This window comes from Scylla paramamosain, chromosome 48 (assembly GCF_035594125.1).
Source record: "Scylla paramamosain isolate STU-SP2022 chromosome 48, ASM3559412v1, whole genome shotgun sequence".
Taxonomy (NCBI): Eukaryota; Metazoa; Arthropoda; class Malacostraca; order Decapoda; family Portunidae; genus Scylla; species Scylla paramamosain.
This window is the reverse complement of record NC_087198.1, coordinates 3,151,863-3,165,117: the sequence shown is the minus strand read 5'-3', so window position 1 is coordinate 3,165,117 and position 13,255 is coordinate 3,151,863.

The window sequence follows — 13,255 nt, the reverse complement described above, 5'->3', positions numbered from 1 at the left end:
ATGTGAATATTAATAGTAATGCCTTAAAAATTGTTACAAAAACAGCTGCAGTAGTAGTATTTATATTAGTAATAGCAGTAGTAATAATAGTAGTGGTAGAAGTTTTTTTGTTATATTGTTACTATAATTGTTATCAATATCACACACACACAGTAGTAGTAGTAGTAGTAGTAGTAATAGTAGTTATAGTAGTAGTAAGAGTAGAAGCAATAGTAGTTTTAATAATTTAGTATAATTTAATTATTTGATTAATTTTATTTATTTATTTATCTATTTCATTTTATTTATCTATTTATTTATTTATTTTTATTTTTTTGGTAGATATATGGTGTGTTTTGTGGATATGAGTGTGTTCATTGGTTGAACAAGTCCCTGTATATCAAGTAGACCTTTGTGTGTCGCTCAAGTACCGAACGGCCTGGAAACACTGAGCCAAAGGGACGCCGCTCAGTTTGCAGCCAGTGTGGCGGCGTATCTTGTGTGGTGCGCGTGTGTATCGCATTGTGTTCCTCCTCAAAGACTTAGTGGTGGTCAAGATAACCAGGATTGGCCAAGCCCTCCCTGAAGTGTGCTACCAGTAGTGTACCAGGTGTGTTGAGTAGCCGCCAGGCGTACAGCCATATGTGTGTTGTGTACATGTGCATGTTGTGTACAGAAAGACCTCCTGCTGGTGTTTTGTTAGTCCCATCATGCCGCTGGCCCGGGAAACTACACTTGCCCCTCTTCTCAGAGACGCCATCTTGTTGTGTCAGTCCGAGACGCCTCCTTCCCCCCCACCTCTCTCCCCACCACCCGCCAGCCACTCCTTCTCACTTCCGCCAGCACTTCTGGCCGCCCAATAGCCAGCAGCACCTTCACGGCAACTACCTGCCAGCACGCCTTCCTGTCCTTATCTCCTCCCACTCCCTCCCCCCCTTCCCTCAACCCACTCCTTCCTAATCCCATTTCGCCACCCACTCCTGCCAGGCCTCTAGTGATCTAGGTGGAAGCCGCCAGGAATATGAGAAGAGAAAACCGACAGGTAACCGTCAGCAGTTGCAAGTCCTTTAATCTCTTAACTCGCCAGAGATAGAGAAGAGAAAACCGACAGGTAACCGTCAGCAGTTGCAAGTCCTTTAATCTCTTAACTCTTTTTGTTCACCAGCTAAGGTTGTATTCATAGCCACTTGTTAGACTGGTTGAACTCTCTCTACCTTTATTTAACAAATACATGAACATATATACAAGAAATACTGAACATAAAAAATGATTTACATAAAGATATGGACAAAGAGAGTGAAGGTGTATGTGTATGTCTGTGTGAAGAAAGGAGTAATATGATGTATAGAAAAGACGTGTAACGTATGTGTCGAAAAGCGTGCACAGAATGTGTATGTATAAAAAAATGTGGAAGAAGAGATGAAAGACGAAAAATCTGTGCAGTAGAAAGAGAACGGGAGGCTGAAAACATATAAGAGAAAACGGAGTGCTTGGAGCGGTGACTTGTGTTTACATTACTGGTTCTGAGAAGCGCGTAAGTTTTAGTGTACCCTGAATATGAGAGAAAATGGGATGTTTCTATGGCTGACTAGATTATTTGCTACATAACTTCCCCCGAGTGAGGAGGCACGACGAACGATACGTGCTGCTTAGCTGTGGCGCGTGGTGCTGAAGGCGTGGCCGGCGATGTCGGGTCGTGAGGTGCCGTCGGGGTGTGCAGGCGGGCTTGACTCGGTCTATGGCTATGACATCGGAAGAGCCGTTTCTGTTGATGGTGATGTTTTTCCTCGTCCTGCGGAGGACCTCGAAGGGGCCTTCGTAGGGGCGCTGTAGTGATTTACGGACAGCGTCAACCCTGACGAAGACGTGTGTGCAGTCTTCGAGGTCCTGGCTGACGAAGGTCTTGGCGGGGTGCGTGCGAGGTTACACCGGCTGCAGGCTTCTCATCGACTCCTTAAGACTGCTGGCGAAGTCTTGGACGCTGCAGGGGCCGGCGTCGGGTGAGCTGGTAAGGAGCTCGCCAGGGAGTCGAAGAGTGGTGCCGTATACGATCTCGGCAGAAGAGTGGTGAAGGTCCTGCTTGAGGGACGTCCGGATGCCGAGGAGGACAAGGGGTAAGGTGGCGTTCCACTTCTCGCGTTGGTCGCTGGAAGCCATCAGTGACGACTTCAGCTGGCGGTGGAAACGTTCCACTGTAGCGTTGGCCTGAGGATGGTAGCTGGCAGTCCTGTATCGTCGAATGCCGAGTAGTGTCATCAGTTTGTTCCAGACACTGGACTCAAACTGGCCGCCGCGGTCAGAAGTGAGACTGACAGGAACACCGAAGCGTGAGATCCACGTGCTGATAAAGGCACGTGCAACGGTGTCAGTGGTGATGTCAGTCAGTGGTGCAGCTTCTGGCCAGCGAGTGAAGCGGTCGACACAGGTGAGGATGTAGCGGTAGCCGTCGGAGTGAGGAAGAGGGCCAACGAGGTCGATATGGACGTGTTCGAAGCGTGTGGAGACTGGCGTGAAGGTGGCTGTAGGGGAGCGTGTGTGTCGCGTCACCTTGGAGGCCTGACAGGTGGTGCACCTACGTGTCCAGTCTCTCACGTCCTTGTTGATGGCGGTCCAGATGAATCGGGACGTCATCATGTGTTGTGAAGCTCTGATGCCAGGATGTGAGAGGTCGTGCAGCTGACGGAAGAGTGGATACCTGTGCCGTTGAGGCAGGTATGGTCTGACGGTGTTGGTCGAGACGTCAGCGTAGATGTGCACTTGAGTGCCTGGTAGCTGTACTCTCTTCATCTGTAGTGCGGCGTTTTCTTTCAGTTGCTGCAGCTCGGCGTCGTCGGCCTGATCGGCAGCAATGGCGGCGTAATCGATGAGAGAGGTAGATGTGGCACAGAAGTTGCGTGACAGGGCATCGGCTGGGGCGTTATCTTCACCTTTCACGTAACGGAGGTCCGTGGTGAACTGAGAGATGAAGTCTACGTGGCGCAGTTGACGTGGTGAGTAGGATGACTTGTTCTTGATGAAGGTGCTCGTCAGCGGCTTGTGGTCAGTGTAGATATGAAACTGACGTCCTTTGACAAAGTACTGGAAGTGCTTCAATGCCTTGTAGATGGCGAGGAGCTCTTTGTCGAAGGCGCTGTACTTCTTCTCGGCAGTGTTGAGTTTCTTGGAGAAGAAGGCGACGGGTTTCCAGGCACCGTCGATGTGTTGCTGTAGCACTGCTCCAACTCCGGTGTCTGAGGCGTCCGTGGCGATGGAAGTAGGGGCGTCTGGGGCAGGGAAACTGAGCGCTGTGGATGTGAGCGCCTTCCGGGCAGCGAGGAAAGCGTCCTCAGCTGCGGGCGTCCAGGCAAGGGTGACGGACTGGCCTCGTTTGGCTGGCTTCACTAAGGCGTAGAGAGGCTGGAGGAGGAGCGCGCATCGGGGAATGAACCTGTTGTAATAGTTCAGCATCCCGAGGAACTGCTTCAACTGGCGCTGAGTTGTTGGCTTCGGGAAATTCTGGATGGCAGTACAGCGACTTGCAGTTGGGGTGAAGCCTGAGGAGGACACAGTGTGGCTGAGGAAGTCGACTGAAGGCACGCCGAACACGGACTTGTCGGCGTTGACCTGGATGCCGTAGTCCTTCAGACAAGTGAAGACTTGCTCGAGGTGTTGGCGATGAGCAGCGTCGTCTGGGCTGGCAACTAGAATGTCGTCGACGTAAGTGAAGCAGAACTGCATTCCTCGCAAAACTTCGTCCATGAAGCGCTGGAATGTTTGAGCAGCGTTCTTGAGACCGAAGGGCATCCTAGTGTATTCATATAGTCCGAAGGGCGTGATTATGGCCGTCTTCGGGATGTCCTCGGGGTTGATGGGGATCTGATGGAAGGCCTTTACGAGGTCGATCCTGGAGAAAATTGTAGAGCCGTGCAGTTGTGATGAAAACTCCTGAATGTTAGGCACTGGATACCTGTCCATCTCGGTGCGGGAGTTTAGGTCTCTGTAGTCCCCGCAAGGGCGTATGTCACCGTTTTTCTTGGGGACGACGTGAAGCGCAGACGACCAGTTGCTGGAGCTTGGGCGGATGATGCCTTGCTGCATCAGAGACTCAAACTCGGCCCTGACCTGTTTGTAGCGTTCTGGTGCTAAGCGACGAGCCTTGGCGAAAACAGGTGGTCCGGTGGTCTCTATGTAGTGCAGGACGTGATGTTTCACTGGCTGCGTGGCTGAGTATGGCTGTGTTAGTGTTGGGAAACCCTTGAGGATGGCGGCGAAGGGGTTATCTCGGCAGACTGCGGAGATTCCGGTGCTCTCGCCAGGTGCCGTTCGGCCACGGGTCCGCAGGGAAGTGAGACGATCCAGCAGCGTGCCGTGCTTCAAGTCGACTAAGAGGTCGTGGTGGCGTAGGAAATCGGCGCCTAGGATGGGTTGGGTCACAGCTGCCACGTGAAAGGTCCAGTCGAAGGAGCGGCGGAGGTTGAGTTCGAGGTGTAGTGTCTGCCGCGCGTACACAGGAATTTTCGAGGCGTTGGCTGCATAGAGGTGCGTGGTTACAGGCAACCTCTTCTGGCTGTCTGTGGCAGGCAGGACACTGACCTCAGCGCCGGTGTCGACGAGGAACTTAATTCCGGTGCGTCGGTCGTAGACGTGAAGTAGCTGTGACTTGGGCTGGCGGATCGTACGCGCCGTGAACGTCCGCCCGTTTAGTTTGACGCCGGGGTGGTGTTGTAAGTGCAGGGTTGGGTGCACTTAACGGCCTTGCTACCGAACCTGCTGTGGTAGTAGCAGACGCCCGGGGTGCGTGTAGTGCTACGCGACCGAGAGCGGTAGCGAGGGCGTCGAGGTGGCGGTGGGCGGCGACGCTGGCGGGGATTTTGTTGTTCCTGCATCGCGCTGACCTGCAGGGCCAGCTGCGACACAATGTGGGTGAGTTGCTGGACGTCTGCTGTGTTAGTGACAGTGGCGACTGAAGACGGTGGCGTTGCCGACGGAACTGTCGACATATAGTCGTCAGCCAGCTGCGCGAGGTCTGCTAGGTCGAGCTTATCTTTCACGCTGAATAAGCTGCTCTGTAGTGCTGGAGGAAGTCGCTGATAAAAGAGGTGGGCGAACATGGTCTTGTCCATTGTGTTGGGCTGATCGCCCAACAACCTCTTCATCCACCTAAGCAGGTCTGATGGCTTGTTATGCGAGTCGTGGAGCAGGGTGTAGTGACGCCTGTCGGCGAGGCGCGGGCTCCTCCGGCGCCAGGTGCCAGTGAGAGGTGGCAAGGGACGCCTGCTGGGCGCCACTGTGCAGTGCTGAGGGTGTGACAGCGATGGTCCTAGGCACGTACTTTACCGCACTCGCACTTACGGCTTGGAACGCACTGCCGTGAACGAAGTGTGTAGTCTGTGTGTGTGTGTATGTGTAGGTGTTGGTGTCTGGCACACGGGGGTTGGTACGCGCTGATGCACACTAGGGAGTTTTCTAGGGGCAGGGGTTAACACACACAGGGGGAGGGTGGACGACGGGGGAGAGGGGAGGGACGGTCGGGAGCACTAACACTTTGGTGGGGGAACGTTGCAGGGAACGCCGCCCTGTTGTCGAGCGGAAGACGGGAGTACCGGTGCAGGGGGCGCCGCCCTGTTGTAGAGAAGCGAAATCAGGGCCAGTGGGGTCACGGCCGGGTGGCGGTGACCGTGCGTGGTGAGCCGGAGAGGTGTTGCTGCTGCTGTGGTGGTGATGGAGGCTGGGCAACAGGTGTGGCAGGGGTGGCAGGTGACCAGGCAGCAGGTGGAGTTGGCGCGGTGGGTCACGGCAGCAGAAGAGGGAGTGACCTGGTGGCGGTGGTGAGGCGGCAGGTGAGCGTGGCCTCAGTGGCCTGGGTGGCTGGCGAGGCGTGGTAAGTCACAGCTGGGAGAGAGGGTGGCTGGTGACTGGTGAGGCAGCGGCGGTGACCACGGCTGCCGGGCTGGGTGACGGTGTGTGTGTGTCACGTGGCGGCTGGCCGGGCTGGGTGGCGTCGGTGGGTCACGGCTGGGCCAGGCTGGGTGGCGGTTTGGCCGTGGTGGTCCGTGTCAGGCGGGGGCTGACCTGGGCGAGGTACCTATAGCTGTGGCGACGCTATAGTGCTAAAGAACCTGGGACACAGCATTGGTGGAGCTGGCCACTACGGTCTAACTCCGAGTCACCATTTCTAGTGATCTAGGTGGAAGCCGCCAGGAATATGAGAAGAGAAAACCGACAGGTAACCGTCAGCAGTTGCAAGTCCTTTAATCTCTTAATTCGCCAGAGATAGAGAAGAGAAAACCGACAGGTAACCGTCAGCAGTTGCAAGTCCTTTAATCTCTTAACTCTTTTTGTTCACCAGCTAAGGTTGTATTCATAGCCACTTGTTAGACTGGTTGAACTCTCTCTACCTTTATTTAATTATTATTATTAAAGGTTTATTGAGTATTATGTCAACATATACATATATACATATTGCACAAAGGAAAAAATATACATGAATGTACATAATACACAAATCGGGCACCAGCCCGCAGGTGGGGGAGTCTTGGGTCCCGGTGGTGGGCGGTGCGGTGGCGCGGCGAGGAGTGCTGCTCGCCGGTCAGGAAAGGAGCTGCGACCTGTTCAGCGGGGCGGGGGCGCTGCCCTGAGAACTCGCAGCATCAGGTCTGTGGGCGTGTGGCGGACGATGAGGGCAGCCCTGGCCTCGCGGCTGCTGAGGAGATCACCGCCTACAGGATGGGCCGGTGGTGGCGGCGTTGGTCTGAGGGCGGCGGTGGCCGGACAGGACAGTAGGTAGTGCACTAGCGGGTGGCGGCTGTGCCTCCCGCAGTGGTCGCACTCCTGCCCCCGAAAGTCGTCGTACAGCTGTTCCCTGGTGCAGTAGCCCAGCCTTACGCGTTGCAGCAACACGCCGTCTGCTCTGGGCTGCTGCTGGGAGGCGTCCAACGACTGGTAGCCAGTGGCGGAGGCGTACCAAGCTGCCTGTCTCTTCCTTGTTTCCAGCTGCCGGTGCGTGTGGCGGGCGCGCTTGGTTGCGGCGAGCCTGGCTCACGCCCTCACTTGGCTCAGGCTGGGCGGCACATGCCTTGTCACCTGGGGGCCACTAGCAGCTCTCTTGGCGGCTGCGTCAGCAGCCTCGTTGCCTCGTACTCCCACGTGGCTGGGTATCCAGTTGAGCCTCACCCGCCGCCCCTGCGCGGCGAGGCTCTGGAGGCTACCCAGGATGGCGGTGACGAGGCCCACGTTGTCGCTGGGATACGGCTGTTGTAGAGCCTGTAGCCCCGTTCTGGAGTCGGTGTGGAGCACCACGGTGCGCTCCCGCCGGTGTTGAGCGTGCTCCAGGGCCAGCAGGATGGCCACCAGTTCTGTCTGCAGGGTGGAGCAGTTGTCGGGAGTCCTCTCACACACCTCGGCCCCTCTGGTGATGGCAGCAGCGCCCGTCCTTCCGCTGTCAGGGTCAGCCGAGCCGTCGGTGTAGTACACAACACTGTCTGGCTCGGTGACCTGCGCCATGGCCATGAAGGCGTGCTGCCGCATCTCCTCCACGGCGCAGAGCGCCTTGCTGGCGGGCAGCTGTGTGGCGGAGAACTCTGCCGCGGGTGGCTCCCACGGGGGTGGGGCGCGGAAGGTGGGGGCAGGGAGGTCCGCCTGTGGCCAGTTCTCCATGCGAGCCAGGTTGTGGGTAGCCAGCGTGCACTGCAGCAGCCACGGGTTGCGGCGGAGAGATTCGGCACTCTGCGTCCCCGCCAGCCTTAGTCTCCTCTGTGTCACTCCCTCCACGTCACGCTGCAGCACCCTCGCTACGCGGCAGGCCGTGATCTGCTGTACCCTGGTGGTGAGGGGTACCAGTCTGGTCTCGCTCTGCATGACGCATGCGCTGGACCACCTCGGTGCCCCCAGCATGGTCCTCATTGCGGTGTTTTGTAGCACCTCGATCCGCTCCTGCTGGTTTGGAGAGAGTGCTATGAGGACGGGGGCGCTGTAATCCACCAGCGAGCGAACAGCGTGCACGTAGTACTGGCGCAGGACGGAAAAAGTGGCGCCCGCGCTGATTCGCGTCATGGCCCGCATCACGTTCAGCCTAGACTGCGTCCTCTCCCTCAGGTAGGCGGCGTGGGCTGTGAAGGACAGTCGCTTGTCCACCCACACACCGAGGTACTGGTAGGAGTTGGTCCATGCCAGCTCAACTCCCTGGACGCGGAGCTGCCAGGTTGGGTCTGCCGCCTTCACCATCATGGCCCGGGACTTCTCTGCCGAGATCTTGAGCCCCAGGTCCTGGCATTTCCCGCTGATGAAGTCGAGTGCCTGCTGCGTCCTCCTGAGCTTGTTGCCCCTTCCGGTGACGACGAGGGCGAGGTCATCGGCGTAGCTCAGCAGGACGGTGCCAGCGTGGAAAGGCAGTGCCACTAGCTGTTCCATCAGCAGGTTGAACAGTAGAGGGCTGAGGATGCCGCCCTGGGGCGTCCCGTTCTCAAGTACCTTGAAGGTCGACCTCAGGCCCTGGAACCTAACCCTGGCGCGGCGGCGCTGCAGGTAGTCGCGGAGCCAGGCCAGCAGTCTTCCTCGCACCCCTTTCCGCACGAGTGCGTCGAGGATGGCGTGAGGGCTGGCTAGCTCGAACGCCTTCTCGAGGTCGATGAAGACGATGACGGCGGGGCGGTGGTCAATTTGGGTCAGCAGGGCGAGGATGCTGTCTGCCGTGCTCACTCCGCGGGTGTAGCCGAACACATGTGGGTGAGAGGGCCCCACGCGCCACTGTAGCCGCGCGAGCACCATCCTCTCAGCCGTTTTGGCCGTGCAGCTGAGGAGAGAGATGGGTCTGATCTTGGTGGGCTCTCTCGGCTTTGGAATCGGCTGAATGTCGGCTTCCTTCCACGCGGGCGGCAGACAGCCCGCCATCCATGAGGCGTTGATGGTGGCCAACAGCGCGGCGTCCCCAGCCGGCCCAGCGTGCGCCAACATGGAGTATGGCACGCCGTCCGCCCCCGCTGCCGTGTCGCGGCCTCTCCTCCTAGCCCGCTCCAGCTCTTGAAGGGAGAAGGGCTGGTCAGTCACGTCGGCTTCCTCCATCGCCTCCTTGACAGCCTCGTCGCGGTGTGGTCGGAGCTGCTGCTGGATGCGTTGTGTCTGGGGAGGAAGCTGGTCACTGGAGCTCTGCGTAGTGAACATGGTGGCAAGCCTCTCTGCCTCCTGCTGCGGGTGCGGGTGGGCGGGCGGGCGGGGCGGGGCAGCGCCGGAGGCTGTCCTCACGCTTCTCCACAGCTGGCCTAGAGACGTGTGGTGGCTAGAAGTGGCACACCACTTCAGCCACTTAGCCTCTCTGGCCCTCAGGGATACCTGCCGTGCGCGGGCCACCACATCCTGTAGGAGTCTTAGGTTGTTGGGGTTGGGGCGCCTTTTGTACAGTTTTCTGTGCTGGTTGACACGGTGGTTGTGCTCGCGCACCTCTTCGTTGTAGTACCACCAGTCTGTCCGGTGGCGGCGGCTCGGGGTGCACCTGGGGATGGCTGCGGCGGCTGCGGTCTGGATGGCCGTCGTCAGGTCCCTCTCCTGCTGATGTAGGTCGGCGGGCGGCTGATAGGCGGCCCACCACTCGTCAAGAGAGGCCTGAAACTTGGTCCAGTCCGCTCTCCTTATGTTCCAGCGTGGGGGCGGGCGGGGTGGGACCGGCGGGGCCACTGGGAGGGTGGTGAGGGTGGCAAAGTGGTCGCTGGTGAGGGTCGGGTGCACCTGCCACGTAGCGCCTGCCGCCAGGTCACTCGAGACCAACGTGAGGTCAAGCCTTCCTCCCCGGGTGTGGGTGGCCTCCCCTGTGTTGAGAAGGCACACGTGAGGGATTTCCTCGAGCAGCACGGCCAGGTGGCGGCCCGTTTCGTTGGCTGGGGACGGTGACTGTAGCATGGGGTGGTGGGCGTTGAGGTCGCCCGCAACCAAGAGACTGGAGTGGGAGGCGAGGGTGAGAAGCTCTCCTGCCTCCAGCTGGTGTCGCTGGCTCCTGTATACGTTGTATACCAGGAGCGGGAGACTTCCCACCTGCAGCTCCAGTGCCAGGACCTCCACACCGTCCCCGCAGTTGACTGGGGCTGCAACCCTACGGTGAGGGATTGTGCTCCTCACCAGCGCTGCACAGCCTCGGGTGCCCTCCGCTGTGGGGAGCGAGTGAAGGGTGTAGCCCGCCACCCTCCATTCAAAGTCGGCGGGCGTCAGTGTCAAGGTACTCCTCGAAGACGGCCTGTAGGACTTGATGTTTCTTGGGTCGCAGGCCCTGCACGTTCCATTGCAGGACTCTGAGCCTGGGGGGCCCTGCAGGCTGGTCCGCGTGGGTGGCGCCCTCAGCATATCTCCTCTCCATGTTGGTGGTGAAGGTCTGGTGGTTGGAGGGAGGGGCACAGACGTGGGTCCCTCGAGTTCAGCGGTGGTGGCAGGAGGCCGCACTCAGACATGGCCGTGGCCGTCTCCTGGTGGAGAAGCGCGTCCAGATCGTCCCGCCTAGCGGAGACGTGATCAGGGCTGGCAAGCAGCTCCGCCATCAACTGCACCATCCGCGCCACGAGGCAGTTGACCACCGCGCGGGTTTCTTCGCTGAGACAGGCGGGCACCCCGTGGAGAGGATCGCTCGGGACCATGGCTCTCCTCCTCACCGTTGTCGGTGCTGGGCCTGTCGCCGCAAGGGCGGGGGCGTCGCCGGGAGGGTCTCTCCCTTGTGTGCCGCTGCTTGGGTGGTGGGGCTTGGCTCGAGCATGCTTGGTAGGGGTGCTACCTGAGCGAGTGGAGGGGTGGGCGGAGGGGGTGCGGCTCTCCGTGCCTATGGCTGGAGGCTGTACCTCGGGTCGGCGGTGAGGGGGTTGCCGGTTAATCTCTTCCGGTCTTGCCGCTGGCTGGGACGGGGGTGGGGGGGTGGCTGAGGGGGCCTGCCGCGGGACCCAAGCTGACCTGACTGGAGGTGGGGCGGGTGCAACGGGATCTCGCGCTGACCTTCCTGGCTGGCCACGTGGTGGATGCTGTTGCTGCTGGGGCTGAGCGATCTGTTGCCGGGACTGCCCATGCGACGCTTTATGGCGACGTCGACGTTGCCGCCTTGGTGGCGCCTGAGACTGCTGTTGTTGCTGCTGGCGTGAACGAGGCATCCTACGGAGCCTCTCAGGGCACTGGGGGTTCCACGCGTGGTGGTTTTTCCCACAGTTTGGGCACCTGGCGGTGGTTGCCTCGTTGGCCTTATGGCGGGCGATGCACTCCTCCGTCGGGTGGGGCAGGCTGCACACGCCGCACCTGGCGGCATGTTCGCACCGCGCCTGCAGGTGGTTGTACCGTTGGCACCTGTAACATCTTACAGGCTCACCTTGGTAGGGGCGCAGGGAGTATCTGCCCCAGCAGCCGAGATCCAACTTGGCGGGCGGCGGCCCCACACACACAAGTAGCACCTGTCTCGTAGGCAACTTGTCCCTCCTGGAGGTCAGACGCTGGGCGGAGGTCACCTGAGGGTGACCCTCTACCGCCTCGAGAGGCAGGTCGAGCGGGTAGCGCTCCAGCACCACCTTGTGCCTCTTTTCGCTTGGGTCGAGGAGGAGCACCCTGTTTCCTTCCTCCGCGATGCGGCGCAGGAGTGCCGTGGAATCCTCGTCCTTGGGCGTGACCACGTGCTCACCCTTGAGATTAACCCTTACCTGTATCCGAAGGGTCGGACACTCCCTCTCGAGGGCAGAGATGGCTCGGTAAGAGTTCTCGTATTCGCCCAGGCTGCCCAGCTTGAACTTGGGCCTCGGGGGCTGCTGGCGGCGAGCTCGGCTGGTCGTGACGCTAGTCCATCCTTGCTCCTCACCGCCGTCCTGCTGCTGCTGCTGCACCACGTCGCTGAAAACGGAGAGGTCGAGTGGGGCCCAGTCCGCTTCGGTAGCGTTGTCCTCCTGCCATGAAGGCTGGAGGCTGCGGGTGGCTCGCTTCGGTGAGCGCTCATCACTGCTGCTGTCCTCCAGCAGGTTACGGGCCGCTTTCTTGGGCGTGGAGCACTTTAGGGATGCTGAAGAAGAGGATGCTCTTGCCCTCTTCCCTGAACCGTTGTTCAGCACCAGCACTTGGTCACTGTTGAATGCCATGACGATTGAACGAGGCGGGAACGACACACGTGGTATTTAGGGTAGGTCAGAGGGAGCGTGGCAGCGACCACGTCCGACCCCGACCGTGGCCCAGTCGTGACTGACCTTTATTTAACAAATACATGAACATATATACAAGAAATACTGAACATAAAAAAATGATTTACATAAAGATATGGACAAAGAGAATGAAGGTGTATGTGTATGTCTGTGTGAAGAAAGGAGTAATATGATGTATAGAAAAGACGTGTAACATATGTGTCGAAAAGCGTGCACAGAATGTGTATGTATAAAAAAATGAGGAAGAAGAGATGAAAGACGAAAAATCTGTGCAGTAGAAAGAGAACGGGAGGCTGAAAACATATAAGAGAAAACGGAGTGCTTGGAGCGGTGACTTGTGTTTACATTACTGGTTCTGAGAAGCGCGTAAGTTTTAGTATGAGAGAAAATGGGATGTTTCTATGGCTGACTAGATTATTTGCTACAGGCCCCTACCAGCAACCCACTCCTTCCCGCTCCAAGCCTGCCAGCCGCCCCTTCCCGCCCCCCACCCACCATCCACTCCTTCCGGCCCCCACCCGCCTCACGCTCCTTTCCCCTTTCCGCCGCCCACACACGAGGTGCTCTCCTCGCTCCCTCCCCCCCACTCATGACGTCACGGACAGCGGTGACAGTGACTAGCTGGTGTGAACCGCACCTCACACCCGCTCTACCTAAATACTGCTACTACTACTGCTACTGCTGCTACCACTGCTGTTACTATTACTACTGTTACTTCTACTGCTACTATTACTACTACTACAATTACTAGTGCTACTAGAATTCCATTACTACTATTACTGCTACTGCTGCCACTACTGGCGCTACTACTACTACTGCTGCTACTACTACTACTACTACTACTGCTACTACTATTACAACTACTACAATTCTGTTACTACTACTACTGCTGCTACTACTACTACTACTACTACTGCTACTACTATTACAACTACTACAATTCTGTTACTACTACTACTACTACTACTACTACTACTACTACTACTACTACTACTACTACTAATACTACTGCTACTACTACTACTCGTTCTACTTCTACTACTGCTACTAATACTGATATTAGCTCTACTACTACTACTACTACTACTACTACTATTATTACGATTACTGTTACTACTATTACTTCTATTAGTATTACTACGACTATTATTATT